The sequence below is a fragment of the Diorhabda carinulata genome, chromosome 2 (assembly GCF_026250575.1).
Source record: "Diorhabda carinulata isolate Delta chromosome 2, icDioCari1.1, whole genome shotgun sequence".
NCBI lineage: Eukaryota > Metazoa > Arthropoda > Insecta > Coleoptera > Chrysomelidae > Diorhabda > Diorhabda carinulata.
The window spans coordinates 9,882,495-9,898,681 of record NC_079461.1 but is presented as its reverse complement, the minus strand read 5'-3'; positions in this window follow the sequence as shown (position 1 = coordinate 9,898,681).

The window sequence follows — 16,187 nt, the reverse complement described above, 5'->3', positions numbered from 1 at the left end:
TCATAATGGATAATCTGAGACTTAGCTCAGAAATTAATTAAATCTACGACATGCTTCGAGATGAAATACTGTAAAGGTTTAGCTTTGAGAAACAATTTACTCCAAAACTGAGCTGTAGAAATAAATAAGAACAAAGCACCATATAAAAAATGAATAGAAATAGCATAAAATTGATACACGGATGACTCCAAAACAACTTACATAAGTGGAATAGGACAATCCAGATCAAGCTGGTTTGGGAATCCCTTAACAAGATAAATGAACTAGGCAAAAAAATAAAGTTATCCCTTAATGGGTTCCGGAATACACTGGAGTGAAAAAAAATTGAATGACTGCTAAAATAGGGGCGGAATAACTCTTTATAGAACCTAAGCCCTGGAATAAACTACAGGGGTTGAGATAGGCAAAGGTACTCCTGAGAATTTATAACCAAAGAAGATCTATTGAATGTAACAATGTATAAAGTTAAGTGAGAACAATTTACGAATATTAACAGAAGAGGCTAGATTTAGCATAGAGTACAACATGCAGATTCTGCCACGTAGAGGACGAAACATGTATCAACATTCTATCGAAGTTTTTGAGACTACGGAACTCCAAAACATTATACCTGGTTGTTACGAAATATAAATTGAAGATCAATTCCAAATCCTGAAATATCTGAAAAGAGTGGAATTGATAGATCAGCCAGCTATTAACGCTGACAATCTCCAGTGCTAAAGCTAGATAAGAATCCGCAAAAGATTCTTTGGATTCGCAATGTATACGACCCTGAATTAAACAAATATACAAAGTTGCTATGAAAATAATTATCGATAAATAAATATAAATAATAAAAAAATAAATAGAGGAAAGTTCTCGAGAAAAGTGTAGCTTTAAATGGTTATTCATCATTAATGCTGCGGCGGTATAACCGAACGGCAAAACAACAGTTACAAGCCCATACAATTAAGTATAAATCATCGAAGAAACCAAAAATGTTCATATTTTTTGCTTCCTGATCAATTTTCTTTTCAGTTTTTCAAGATGGTGTCAAACACGATATGTTTGAATTTAAATCAGATATTCGTGTTCGAGTTTTCCTAGAGATTAAACTAGTTGGTAGTTCAATCTATCTGAAAATTGATAAAATTCATGATAATACTTTCATAAATATTCCAGTTTGAATCTATGGTATGCTTTTCATATACAATATTTCCAATGACTTTCAGTAAAAAAGTTCTTTGTGTGGAAGGAGAAAAAACATTGAGCAGAACTGGACTCTACAAAAGAAAGCAACTATCTTTGCACTTGGCTAAACATATATGGAGAGAAATAATAATCGAACCGATGTTTTTTTCAATAGCTTGATTACCACAAATCTTATAATTTATGATAAAATTGTGATCCAAAAGTAGATGTAGTATAGATAACAAATAGGCAAGAGGGTGACAAGACTGATCGGAAGACGATCCAAGTTGGAAGTCATCAGAGTCATCCTTATGTCCATCATGCGCAGCGTAGTAATACACTACCATGAATCACTGAACGGAGCTCCAAGCCTAGAAAATTATTGGTTTTAGGCAAGCGGTGAACGCCCTTTGATGCATCAGGACCTAGATCAACTAAGGTTAATTATTAACGTCATCATTTTTACTGCTATGTGTATTTTAAATCATTTAATTTCAGAGAAAAGTTCTTCATTTCGTTGCCATTTATATGATAATTATATGTTGCATACACTTCGAATGTTTCTCATGTATGGGTTTCTACTTCTTTATTTGTTTGTATTCAGTTATGTTTCCTTGACTGAGATTAAGTGAAGTGTATTATTTGTCGGCTTCAACAATTGAACTTTTAATCATACATCGTTAAAAGTTCGTTATTTCAAATATTTATTGATTGCTCGTCTCTTAACTGGCCATAAACTTTCGCACTCATTACAGAATCGTTAACTGGTATCTATGTCTGAACATTGGTATATACTGAGTTCATTACATAATTAGATCCTCTTGTAAATTGAAAAATTGTCAAAAATTTTAAATTGTAGGTTTTTTTCACCGTTACATAGCTCACCAACTGATTACTTAAATAAACAAAAATAAATTATTCAAAGTTTATTGACCGAATGAAATTGAGCAAACACTTTTCGTTAAATTTATGAGTGTTGCCTCTCTTGGTAGTAATAACAACTTGTTGAAGACTGTTTTGAATTACTTATAGACTTTATTTAATATCTTTTGACATAATAACCCATACCATAACTGATTCTTACACATTTGTCCCTTGTGCAAAGTGGATTAATTCAGTAACATCAGTTTGGTGAGATGTTCCATCAATATGAAGTCGTTTCATAACTTTCTCTTCAGTTATGCTTACAATTTCTCACTGCTTGTAGATGATTTTGGAGAAAAACTACAGCGACTGTTTGGTTTCTCAGAGTACTAGAAACGAAATAGCGATCTTCTTCAGTAGTCGTAGTCCTGTCTCGTTTTGAATCACAAATTAAATTGAGAAAACGAGTCTCTTCGTATTGCTGCCTTATATGCTCCGCAGTATCCTGTACTACAAAATATATCAACGAAGACATTTTAAATGACCTCACTACGTTGTTGGTATGGTTGCGGTTTCATATTAAATTGGATTGAGGCAGTACAAAGCATTGAAGGTTTCTGTAAATTAGAAAAAAAATTTTCTTTTTCTATACGTCATAAATCGTGTTTTTTGAAAATTCATCCCATTTTCCACATGAGAATGTGGTTTCTATGTAGATCAAGTACTTCAGTCTTCTAGGAAATAATAAAATAGAATTTTTTGGTTGATCCTATAAGTTTAGCAAATAATCAATCAATATCTTATTCGTTTTTCAAAATCGATTCAATGATTGAGTTTTCAGAAATGTTTGGCAAAGCTGGTCAGTGAACCATTTTTCAAATAGTGCTTCAGACATGTATTCATTTTAATCAGCACAGAACTTTTTTCAGTAGATAAAAGTGATGCAGTTGCTAAAAAATAACCTGTACTGTAGCATAAAAGATAATCCGCGTTTTCCTCCTTTAGCATGGATTATTCAAAGTACAATATTTAGATTCATCAATTTATGATGAAATTGTTATCCAAAAGTAGAAGTAGTATAGAAAAAATATGCAAGAGGGCGACTAATAGGACTGATCAAAAGACGATCCAATCTGGAACTGAAGACTTCATCAGAGCCATCCTTATGTCCATCATGCTGTGTGCATCTACAGCGTGGTAATACACTGCCATGAGTCACTGAACGGACCTCCAAGTAAATTATCAGTTTAAGGCAAGCGGTGAACGCCCTTTGATGCATCAGGACCTAGATCAACCAAGGTTAATTATTAACGTCACCATTTTTACTGCTGTGTGGTATGGTTTTTGCAATCTGTCCCAATCGTAATTTCTTTTAGTAGATAAAAGTAATGCAGTTGGGACAAAATCACCTGTACTGTCAGAATAAAAGATAATCCGCGTTTCTCTCCTTAAGCACTGATTATTCGAAACACAATATTTAGAATCATCAACAAAGTCATTATTCAACTTGGTCGGGTTGTATCGTGTGCAAATACATTACATTTCTGTTTGATACTAGGTATGTTTCAATACTTCGTAAATATACTCTATTAAAATATGTCTCTAAATAAAGTCATAATCAGGATACGTACACAGTTTGTCCAATTTGGCACTAAATGGTATGGTGGAATATAAAATTATAGTTCATTGTTCAATCTGTATAATAATAGCATTTTATGATGTTCTGGACTAACACTATTCAGTCCTTTATCATTTACCTCAACCATCACCCTGTTTGAATTTAAATAGTTAATAGTAATAATAATGAAACCCTGAAATTAAATACAAAAATGCACTCTTAACGTAGATTGAAATAATTATAACATGCATTAACATCGCCATTGTTTATAGTCGAAGCCAAAATAAATATTTCATTTAATGCAAAAAGAGGGGCAAGTTATTTGAAATAATCAGTCGGTTTTTTCATCTGAACGCTTCTAGGAACGCTTCTTTGGCGACACTTTGACACCAGTAAATTAGTAAAATCACTAAATTCGTCCTGCAAATGGGGGTTTATAATTCAACCTGGTATATTAGTTGCTGTCGACATCCAACTCAATCCGACCATTGATTTCAACAATGCCTAATAAAAAAAATTAAATGGAAAAGAAAATTTCACAAATAATTGTATTTTAATTTCTTAAAATAAGGTTGTGGTAAAAGAACACTTCTCCCTAGGCAATTATAATTTTTTTTAAAATGTAGTTTTACAATCGAGTACCCATCCTCGTTTTTTGTGATCTTTTTTTACATGGAGTATGTAACTGATTCAAAGTTATGTATATATTGAGGTGGTTATCAAGGTCGACAGTGACGAGGGAGAAAATATAGAAGCGAGGATGACGAGGAGAAGTAAATAGTTAGGAGCGCTGAACACGATAATAGGAATCCAAAGAATCTCCAGAAAGGAGAAGCTACATCTATACTAAACAATAATAAGAAAAACAGTGAGCTACGGTTGTAAAACGTGAATTCTTAACAAAGCAGAGGAAGAGAAGTTAGATATATGGGAAAGAAAAATACTTAGAAGGATACTAAGCGGTAAAAAGAAGGTAATTTATAGCTGTGGAGAACAAATAATGAAATAAGGAATCTACTTGGAGAAGCAGAACTAAGCGAAATAATAAGATCCAAAAGAATGAAGTGGCTGGGTTACATACAGAGAATGCCAGATTTTAAGGCAACAAAAAAAATTATGGACATAGAATAAGGAGGAACAAGAAAAAAAAGGAAGAGTAGGGAAAAGATACGCAGAGGGAAAGGAATTCAGGACTGGAAAACGAAAGCAAAAAATAGGAAAGAGTGGAAGATAATCACTTTCATGCTATGGGCCTAAAAGACCTGCGTGAAGCAATATATATGTAACTGATTCCAACTTTCAAATTGAGAACCCACAATGTGATTAAAAATCGCATGTAACACATACAGGTTATACCAATAATGCATTTTTACGTTCATACTTAATTTGCGCTGATTGTACTCCTTGTTAGTAATACAGGGTTTCTATAAATACCAATGAATCACATTTTACTTAACTATATAATTTAATTAAAATGCAACCGCATAATGATTTATGTTTATTTAGTAGTTATTAAGTATACATGAAATTAGATCGTTGCATGTATAAAAAAATGTGTATATAACAAAAATAACAGATTTCTTATCTTGAATATTCATCAAAATAGTTGAAACTTCTTTTTTCTTTATTTCTATCGAATGTTAAATTATTTTCAATTTGTCATTTTATTTGATGAGTAACACAACTTTTTTATATATTTGTGATATATACAGTATTATGTATTTACAGGATTCCGTCGAATAATTAGCAATTAAAGAAAACGTCTTTGTGAATTACAATATGTTCCGGTTAGTTAAATTGATTGCGCTCGTATTACTCATGAGACTTACTTTACATAAATACCAATTCTGTATAATCATCTTGTTTTTACTGGCTCCTGTTCGGCGCTAACTGCTCCATTGTGTTGTATGTTCCAATTCCAATTTTCTTAAAACGTGATTCGCGACTTTATTACCTTTTCTTTATTATTTTCCATCTAAATATATTACTGATAAAGCTGTTTTGTTTCATAAAATCAACTATTAATTTTAATGTTCTTTCCAAACTTGTTCCATTATTTTCAGTAGTTGTGCATCTAAATCCAAGATCTTCTAGTTGTATACCACTTTCATCATCAAACTGATCTTTATTATGAGATGGAATGAATGAATTGAAGTTTTATATCTTGAAAACTACGTCAATATGGTGTTTTTATGTTATAGTTAACTAAACTTTAGCTTCTGAAACCGTTGTGATATTCATATTAAACACACTGTTTATTGCTACCCCTACACTAACACAAATACACTGTCGGACGCGTGTTTCCATAAAAAAACCTATCGTCTTCAGAGGACGTGTAACAGCACGCTTTCTATCAAATACTTTCCCAATTTCGTTAATCAATTGGTATGGCGAAGTAGTTGCTAGAGTGTTTGTCTGTTTTCAAGGAAACTAATTTGATGTGGGCCTCTCACTATATTGAATAAAATCTCAGTTTCGATTACAAAGCATCTTCTATATCTTCAACGCCTACCAGAGACAGAAGTTCCAGTAAATTTTTTGTCAACATTTTAGGTATATTGTAATTAAAATTTCTCGAAGAGTACATAAATTGAGTGTATGGGTGATTCCGTTCTAACTGTGATTTTTTGTATTCAAAATTTCAAGATTTTAAAATTTAACTTTTCTAACTTTTTTATGCATATTATTCATCTATTTTACTGTAAAAATAAAACTCTAAGAGGAATTTACTACAACTTCAAAGTATCACGAGCAAGACACAAATGTCGGATTTTGAGTTCCACGGTACTGACTCATTTATCCACGGTACTGACATGGTAACTTAAGATATTAAACAACAAGTGCATCAATTTTCCTCAGTTTGATCATAAACATTAGAATTTATAAGGTAATTAGTTTAAATCATTTGTTACGACAAAAAAAATTAATAATTTATCGGTAAATTCTAGGAATGGACATGACACGGTACTGACATTCAAGTGATGTAGTATAAGTTTTCTTTAAGTGGCAAGTTATATTGTATAAAAATAATGTTTAAATATCTTAAGAATTATTCAATTAACACAAAATTTTTATTAATTGATTATTAATTAATGACTAGTACAAAAAAACAATACAGGACATTGAATATCACAGTTATAATGGAATCACCCGTATACTTATATCCTGTATAGCTTTTCGAAAAAGTCATACTAATCCAAAAGTAAACAATGTAGAATTAGTTAAGATTTTTTTCCAAGTGTAATATACAATGGGCTCTTCTGCCTAAACCAAATATATATTTTTTTTTGTAAGTTAAAGATATAATCGAAGTAACGAACGCTATAAGAGTCCCAGAGTGGTGACCGATAGCGTAGGTGAAATTCCAAAGAAGAAACTTTTTGAACAACTAATCTACTTGTATAACATGCAGAGGATCATCAAAAATTTCACCGACTCAACAGCTTCGGTTTGTTTGTCATCAAAAACAAGGTGTTGTAGAATACCTCTACATGACATAACTAATTTTTTTTTTCAGTATTAAAACAAAGTCTGTTAGAATCAGAAGGTGTTAATGGTAGGTAATGTGAGTTGTTCTAAGCGTCGTTTTGACAAGTTATTTTTTATTTTAATTTTAATGGTTTAAATCATTCCTAAGTAGCACCATGAAGAACATAAGATTGTACGTTTTTTATTAAAATTTTCGGAAAACACAAAGTACGGATGCGGTGAATAACTTATTGTTATGTGAGAAATATGCAATTAAAAATTGAAAATACAGCGCGTCATTAGTACATTTATAAAGTAAAAAGTCGAACTAATTGGATGTTAATCCTTTTGTTTCATTATAGAGAATAGAAGACGAGTTTCATAGCGTTTTGATAAATATAGGCCTTTAATCACAGACTTTTAATTTATCACCACCCTCATAAAGATTCATTAGTTAGTGATATTGATTTCTAAATCAGTTAGGCTTACAAATATTCTAATAAATAGTCCATCAAGAAACATTTATTTTGAATATTGCTAATAGTTCAGACGGCCGTACGCCAAAAATTTTAACTTCTTTTAAAATGTGACAACTCGTGAACGTGGTTGTCATGAAGATTAGACAACTCCTGACGGAAGATTTTGCAACCTAACCTAACAAAAAGATGGTGGCAATATTAAGGGTAGAATTTTCCAGATTACGGCTTCTGCCAATTTTAAAAATTCATTTCTCTTTGTATATTGTTTAGGTACTAAATTCCCGTTAATACTCTCAATGAATCCATCACAAGTTGTATTATGTACTCGGACAACCTTTTCGTTTACCTGAAATATCCCCGTTCCGAAAAAATATACAGTTTCCGTAAGTCAAATTAATCCAAATATCGTTTATTAATCGGAAAGGATCCCAATACAAATAATGTTTATAAATTATGAAAATGTATACTCATTATGCTTTGCAAACAAGATATTCACCGAATAGTTACAATATATTTGGTAGCTTGGTGGTTGAGAGAAAACCAATGGTCAATTATAAATTAGAATTTCACAATATCTTGCTTATTTAGATATGGTTAACCACAAGAATTTCAACCTTCAGGAAATTATAAGTTTTTGAAATAATAGCTTTGCTTAATTTATTTGTTAATAAATTTTCCTGGAAAGAATTATTACGTCCCAGAATAAATGGTCTTGAAGAATCTGATGATTATACGTTGAATTTTTTTTGATAAAATGGTGAAAAGTTTAATAAAAGGCATATTTTTTGTTACTGATGTTATTATTACCATTCAATGCGCTTGCAACAATATATTCTAATATTTCTAGATTAGTATAATAATTTGGAATCAAATAATTACTGCCAAAAAAACGATAAAGAAAAAACTATTCACAATCTTTTAATCTTCATCAAATATTCATAAATAATAATCGAATTCATAATTACGAAGACAGTATCTAACGGTAATTATTCTTATCTGGGAAATATCATAATCGTACAGTTCACAAACATGATTGCCGGAGGAGATCCGATGGGTCCAGCGACCCGATGATCGGTTATCAAGTTGTGTGTATGGAATTAATAACTTGTCCACTAAACATCAACGTGTCCGACGAGTGGGTTTCACCCTCGAATAGAACTTGTAATGACCACAGAAGTACTAATTGCTGAATAAGATAAATAAAGCCTTATATTAGTTTACAACATTTGTCCAACATTCTGTTTAAGCTGATGCCTTTAATTCGGCCACAACTCGTGATTTTAATACTCGCCATAAAATTTTATCTTCTGTTAAAATGTGCCAACTCGTGAACGTGGTTGTCATGAAGATTAGACAACTTGTGACGGAAGATTATGCAACCTAACCTAACCTAAGGATGGTGGCAATATTGAGGGTAGAATTTTAATCAATTGCAAGTGTGCATTATTTTGTTACATAAAATTGTACAAATTTCGGCTTCCGCCAATTTTAAAAACTTATTTCTTTATAGAACCTATATTGTTCAGAACCTACCTAATGTTAAAATGACGTTTATAGGATTTAGGTTTTGATTTTTGTATTTTCCAGCTTTACAAAGTGGATTTGGTACTAAATTCCGGGTAATACTACGTGACGAGTTGTATTATGTACTGGGACTACCTTTTCGTTTATCTGAAATATCTCCGTCCCGAGTTGGCGCATTCTTATATCAACGAATTAAAAATCGTCACGAGTTGCAGAGGACCCCATCTGGTAAGGTACTATTTTATGAATGCATTCTTAAAATTGAATTTTAGGTCAAAGCGCGTAAGAGAGGTTTTTCCTAAATAGAGGCCTTTTAGGCTTAGTTTAGTTGATTCTAATAAATGAAACCTTCAACAAATAGTAATAAATACGAATCTGAAAATGTCGTGAAATGGAAATTAAACAATGAATTCGTAAAAATGCCTTTTATAACTTTTGATCTAAACTCCCGGAATATTTTTTTATTTATACCTATGAGCATACCCTGTGATACAGGAATAGTATATAAAAAAGACAGATTCGTTTAGAAGTTACATGTACCGAAGTACGTAGGGATCGGTGCCGCGCAGTCTGGGCGGTTCCGAAAATAACTGATGGAAAATAGTTAATTTGCATAAATTTGTTGCAAGTAATTATGATTATTAAGTAGTAATCATCAATCAGGCACATCGAATTTCATTTCGATTAATTTCTCAATAAAATATTTACCTCATAAATTTTTTAGTTATTTTATACCTCGATGAATATCTTTGTCAATAATGCCCTCACATGCTAGTATGAAGGCGTGGACCTTTTTAGCTCCTAGAATGGTGACAGCTTTCTACAATTAGCGCAAAAATACTTTACTATCTTTTCCATATGGTTTCTTTCTATCACAAGTGTTTGCTGGTTAATTTTCTTGTGCAGTATAACTAATTTTTTTCTGCTCAGTTCACAATAAACATCATTTATCAATGATTAATATTTTTGAGAAAAATAAAATGAGGGATTTAAATTCGTACCGTGGAGGAAAACCAAACTTGTTTGGACAATTAATATCACAATTCAATAGAAGTAGCATTTATTTTTGGTTTATTTATATTTTGTAGTCTATTTTTATGTACGAGAGAGAATTAAAAACTACTTACTAATCCCGAAACTTACGGTCATTTATTTAGCATTGCAGAATAATCTAAATATTTCTCAAAATTTCCTTAAATGTACAAATTGTCCGACTTTTATTGGTCTTTTATAACAATAAACTGTACAGAACAATAGAGAAAGGTTTGGATTGGCTAAAATAATGCTAAAAATTCCGTTTTATTCTATCTATTCCCGATCATTTTCATCGGAAATACGATTTTAGGTAGGCAAGATGTAGTGCAATCTATTGTGAATTCTAATATAATTATGGAAAATTTGGTCGTGTAAACGCCGAAAAATAGGGTCCTAGCAATGGTCGGTAATTTGGGTATTTAACATATTTGAAAATTTATATATCACTTTTTATTTATGAATAACACGTGACAGAAAACATGTTTCTATTGGTTACTGCGGTTGTGACGTAGAAAGTAAGTAAATACTGGTGGTCGCCGCGTGTCCCCTTTCAAACGCCATTCTGTTGTTTAGTACGTTTTGTATTTTTGTAAAGGTTTCAGTTGAGGCACTAAGAAGTTCTTCGATAATATTGGTTTTTTGTCGTTTTAATGCCAACCGACGAGATGTTTCATGAAACGCCCTTTCCCGGTCTTTTTGACAGTCGAATTTGGTTTGAACAGCAGTTTTTCTAGAATATTTTTGCATTGTGTTAGTTTCCACATCATATAATTTTCAAGCTACAGTAAAAAATAACAATAATTGAAATGGTCTTCACAAACATATACTATATAGCCAGGTTTGACGCTCGAATAATCCATTCTTATTAAAACTTAAAACCATTGTTTTCGTCACTTTTTTTCTCGAAGGACTTGCACGAAAACTTTATTTGGTGTTTTATACTAGTGTTTGTACATTTTGGTACAATGCACTAACGATACGTCATCTTGTATTCTACAAAATGGAATACTCACAGCCGTCTGAGTGTTTTTTTAAAAGAATCCCAACAACTCTGTTTAAACGCTTTTCACTTCTAACCTCACTCAAGTTTGTTTACTTACTTTCTACGTCACACAACATCACACTCTGCCATGTGACAACAAATGAGTTTTGGCGCGTCATTTAGGTATTTAAATTTTTTTATGAATTAAAATACCTTTTTAAAATAATTGAAAAATAATGTGTGATTAAGAACGATATACTAAACGTAGTTAAGGTATAAAAAAAGTATGCAAGGATCCTATTGGTCTCTTGACAGTTAATGAAAAAAACATCAATAATCAATTGTTTTTAATCATTTATCGAAAAACATTTATGTAAAAATTTTGATGTAACAGTGGAATTAGGTGAATGCGTTCTTCTTTAGAAAATAATTTGCCGACAGTAGACAAAGCTCTTGATACGGTTCAAGATGATACGGATTACCCCGAATGGAGTCGAAGCGCACCATGGAAAATGTTTTTCGCTGGGAAAAGCATTCCAAAAAGTCTATTTTAATGGAAAAAACCGATATTGTAGTATGGAGAAGAGCTTACCTAAGGATAAAAGAATAGGGAAATCAAAGGGAAAATATATTTCATTTGGATCAATGAGAGAAATACACCAAAACCAATTACAAATTACATAATAACCTAACATACATAACATATTACACATAAACCAAACTGTTACAATTCGAAGACAGGCTCTTTCAAATAATTGATTTATTGGTTTAAATCCATCAACAGAAAAGGGGCGCAGACTGATAATAGTACACATCGACAGTTAAAGTTTTGTTAAAGACTTTTGAATCTACTCGTTCTGGTGACTACCATGAGGATATGAATGCTGATATTTTTAAAGAATGGTTTGAAAGAGTAGTAATGGATAATACCCTCGAAACTTTTAGAAAAATTGCCCACAAACACGTGGTTAAAAAAAGATTTACCGAATTGGCTGAATTCAAAAAATATTAAGTTCCATCCGGGTCTTGTCAGAAAAGAACTGTAATATTTGTGTTTCTTTTATAGAGAGAAATTTAAAAAATATAAAATGAATAAAATTGCAGTAAATCGTGGAATGACGGTGACACAAAAAATTGGAATATCAATATATATGATGTTAAAATATTAGCTTGAATGGTCATTCGAAATAATTCCGTTGTTTAATAAATCGGAGGTAACTATAATTCTGTTGCAAATAACCCTAAAATTTCCAAACAGTTATCGATTTGAAACCCAACATAGTGAATCCCCTGTGGTTTCGTTGATGTCCCCATAATTAATTTCGTGAAAATAAACGTTACTAAATTTTAAAAAAAAATCACCATCTTATTAAACCCATGGTATAAACTAAGAGTGTATTGAAAATAAATAACACACCTTGTAAATTATACTAAATAAATACCGATGATAAAATCACTTCATTCATTTTTAAAAACTTCGTTTACTTGAAGGACAACTAAAATTTCCAAGTAATATTAAAAAGAAGACAATAACAGAGCTAATACAAGTGCCATTTGGACAACTATTTCTGAAATTTCAGTTTGCACTTTGGTTTTACTTGATTGTACGTTATTTTGTGTCATTAAAATGTTTACTCATGCGATAACTAGTGATCTAATAATTTATTTTAACGAGAATATTGAATAAACAATATATTGAAGACCTCTACATACACATCGTTTGACAAACACATTGTCTATAAGAAAAATAAACTAACAAATATCTAGTACCAGTCATGCATAAATTTTAATTATAGAATTAATATTGTAACGTTTTCGTATTTATATACACTCTTTCTATTCGTGTGGTGAATTATTAAACACTGTCTCCTACGTTTTAAATTTATTCACACACTATACAATACACTTAACTTAACTGTAAATAAACCGCCTTGTATAATAAAAATTTCATCGAAGGCGCGACCCCCATTTATAAAAAACACATGAAAGGCGCCGCGCGAATTCGCCAAATTTTAAAATTCCATTGTAGCTGGACAGGCTAGGATCCATTTCGCGAGAATTTTCGTAACAATATTGAAGATAGAGAGACAGTCGTAATTGGAATTGTACTATTCGAAGAAACAGTTCGGTTTACCACTCTGTTTCTCTCCACGCTATCAATATCAAAACTTGATATTCTTCTACTTTTCCGCTTTCACTACTCGCAACTTCGACGTCATGATGATCCAATCAGAATACAGTAGAGAGTGATATGCAGATATTCTTTCTTTCTATCATCAGCTCAGTCCCACTTGGGCAAGTTCCTTTCCCTCTATTTCATTATCATTGCCTAATATAGTTTTGTATTGGAACTTGCACAGCTTGGAACCATTCATCTTTTAGAATACTTTTTAAAAATGTATGGATAGCTTTATCTATCTATCTATATTTATCTATCTCATCCCTCGTCGTGAAACTTCGGCCACGAATTTGGTGGATGTTCAAATTTACTCATTCAAGAATAACTGTAACTGCAAGTTGATTCTCAAGCTCAATTGTTTTCGCTAGTCGTCTACGATGGAAAAAAAATTGCATACATAACTTTCTTGGCCTTTGTATTTTCGTCGTTGTTGGTGATTTTTCGTGATTCCACACAAACTTTCTTGGCGGATAGGAATCATAAAATGGTATGTATGTTTAGTCACCCACTACTTTTTTAGAAAAAATACAGTGTCCACCATTGTTCGACATTTTTTACGTTTGCCTTTAGGAAATCGTTGCTGATCCAAGACCAAAAGTAGCCTCAATTGCTTAGATCTTCTCCGATCATAAATCTCTCTACCCCGTTGTTTTCAACAATAATTGCAAAAAAGGCCTATCGACACGCGACTTATGACAAAACGATATCTCTCTTTTTTTACAGTCGCTATACCATCGAAACATGTTTGCTCGTGAACGACTTTAACCACCAAATGTGCGTTGCAGCTGGTCAAGACTTTGTTATCTAGTTAAATCGGCCTTGTAATCATAGTATATTATATATTGTATCTCTTGGAAGCTTATTATCACTTTTTATTTTGTTTTTTTTATGCTTTTGTTTCTAAATCTTTCTGGTTATCTGAGTAGATTGTTGTGTTTCTGTTTGATTCAGCACTTTTTTCTCTTTATGCTAGCCTTCTCTTGAGGCGATTTATGAATTATGAAATTTGAAGTAAAGCATTGAAGAAAAATTGAAATTCTTATTATAGTACGCAAAGGAGTGTGGTATAGACACATTTAGAGAAGAAGAGATGAGTATATATTAAACAAATAACTGAATGAAAACCAGTTGTAGGCCGAGCAAGGAAAAGAATAAAAAATTGGAATGATCCAATTAATGTAGATTTGAAGAACATGAATGTCAGGGAAGGGAAAAAGAAGTGGAAGACATATAGTTATGAATGAAAGTTGTAGATAAAACTAAGTAACATTGCAACATTTAGATAAACTGTAAAGGGTTACGATGATAAATAAAACGATAAGATATCCCCTTGGAATGTGATTATTGCGGCCTATTTGATTTTGTCTAAATGTCACAATGTTGCTTAGCTTTTTCTACAACTTCTATTAATAACTATCTGTCTTCTATTTCTTCTTCGCTTCATTGACATTGTTATTCTCAAATCTTATTGTTCCGTGTAAAGAGTTTGTCTATTCTTTAGGCTGACTAGAGCTCTCCATTGGTAACGTTGCATTGTTTTTAAACATGACATCGGATGGTTTATTGTTGTTTTAAAATTAATTACTGAAGATTTTTAATTCCTGAAAACTAATTTCTCGATCATTTATTGATACTAAATGAGTGACTGGTTAGTAATAGTATCACGTATTAGAACCAAAATATTACATTCAATGTCAGTAAAGCACTTATATATGTATATCAAATGTTTTTTTTTGCATTTGCTAAAGAAAATTTTGATGATTTTAACTAAATGTTGACTAGTTTAAAGTATCAATTTTCCTATGTTTCAAATATAATAGATGAAAAAGTAATATTCGCGCTCTGTGAGGTACCTAATTTTATAAATAAGTTCAAGAAATTAATCAAAACAATAAAAACAAAATTCAAATATGAATTCTAAATAATTGTGTAAGACTTTGCGGCAGTCGTCCATTACTTGAATGTTTCTTGGGCTGCCGTTTCGCTCGTTTGGTTGACATCTTCGTATAGGTGATAGTAAAGAGGCTTGGATTCTAATTTCATCAATTTTTAGGATGAGTTATTGACAGAGAGAGGTAACAATGATACAGAATTTTTTTTATTCAACGAAAACCGTATAAAGATTTCATTAAATCGATTTCTATAGTTGCAGACATTAATGCAAAATGCTGATCTTTCAATACAATTTGTAGGCACGTGATTATTAATTATTTTTAAGTATAATTTGGAAAAATGATTGCTGGAACGAAATTTAAAAAATTAAAGACTTCCCCACAGTTGCATATTACGTAAAATAAAACTCATCGAACTATTGCTATTACGATTTTCTGAACAAACTTTTATTATCGTCAAGTTTTATTTGATCATTTTTTTAGATAATATTCAGTTACGTTTACATTCGAAAAAAAGATTTATGGCATGTCTGTTTTAAATGAGCAGCTATAATTGAAAGTAACTGCCAGACGTCTTTCCATGAGCTATGTACACAAAGATTAATTAAAATTAAAATTCTAAATACATGTGATCTTTCTCAAATTTCGTGAATCCTTGGCATAAACTTTATTTTAGGTACGTAGAAATGTTTCTATTTTTGGGGTTAGAAGAACAGAATATAGGGTAGACTGGGTATAATTGTGGCAATTTTGATTTATTGGATCATAATACTATTATTTATCTATTTCGCTAGGAGAAAAGTAACACAAATCGTCATTTGTTTGTCTATGAGAAAATATTATTATATTGTCCTTAAATAGGCTGTATTAAAGATATGATGAAATTAAAAAGAAAGGAAAGTAATCACAAACGACAATCTCCAAGGACGATTGTGATAGTTGTGGGGATCGGTAGTGACAAATATAAACATACAGT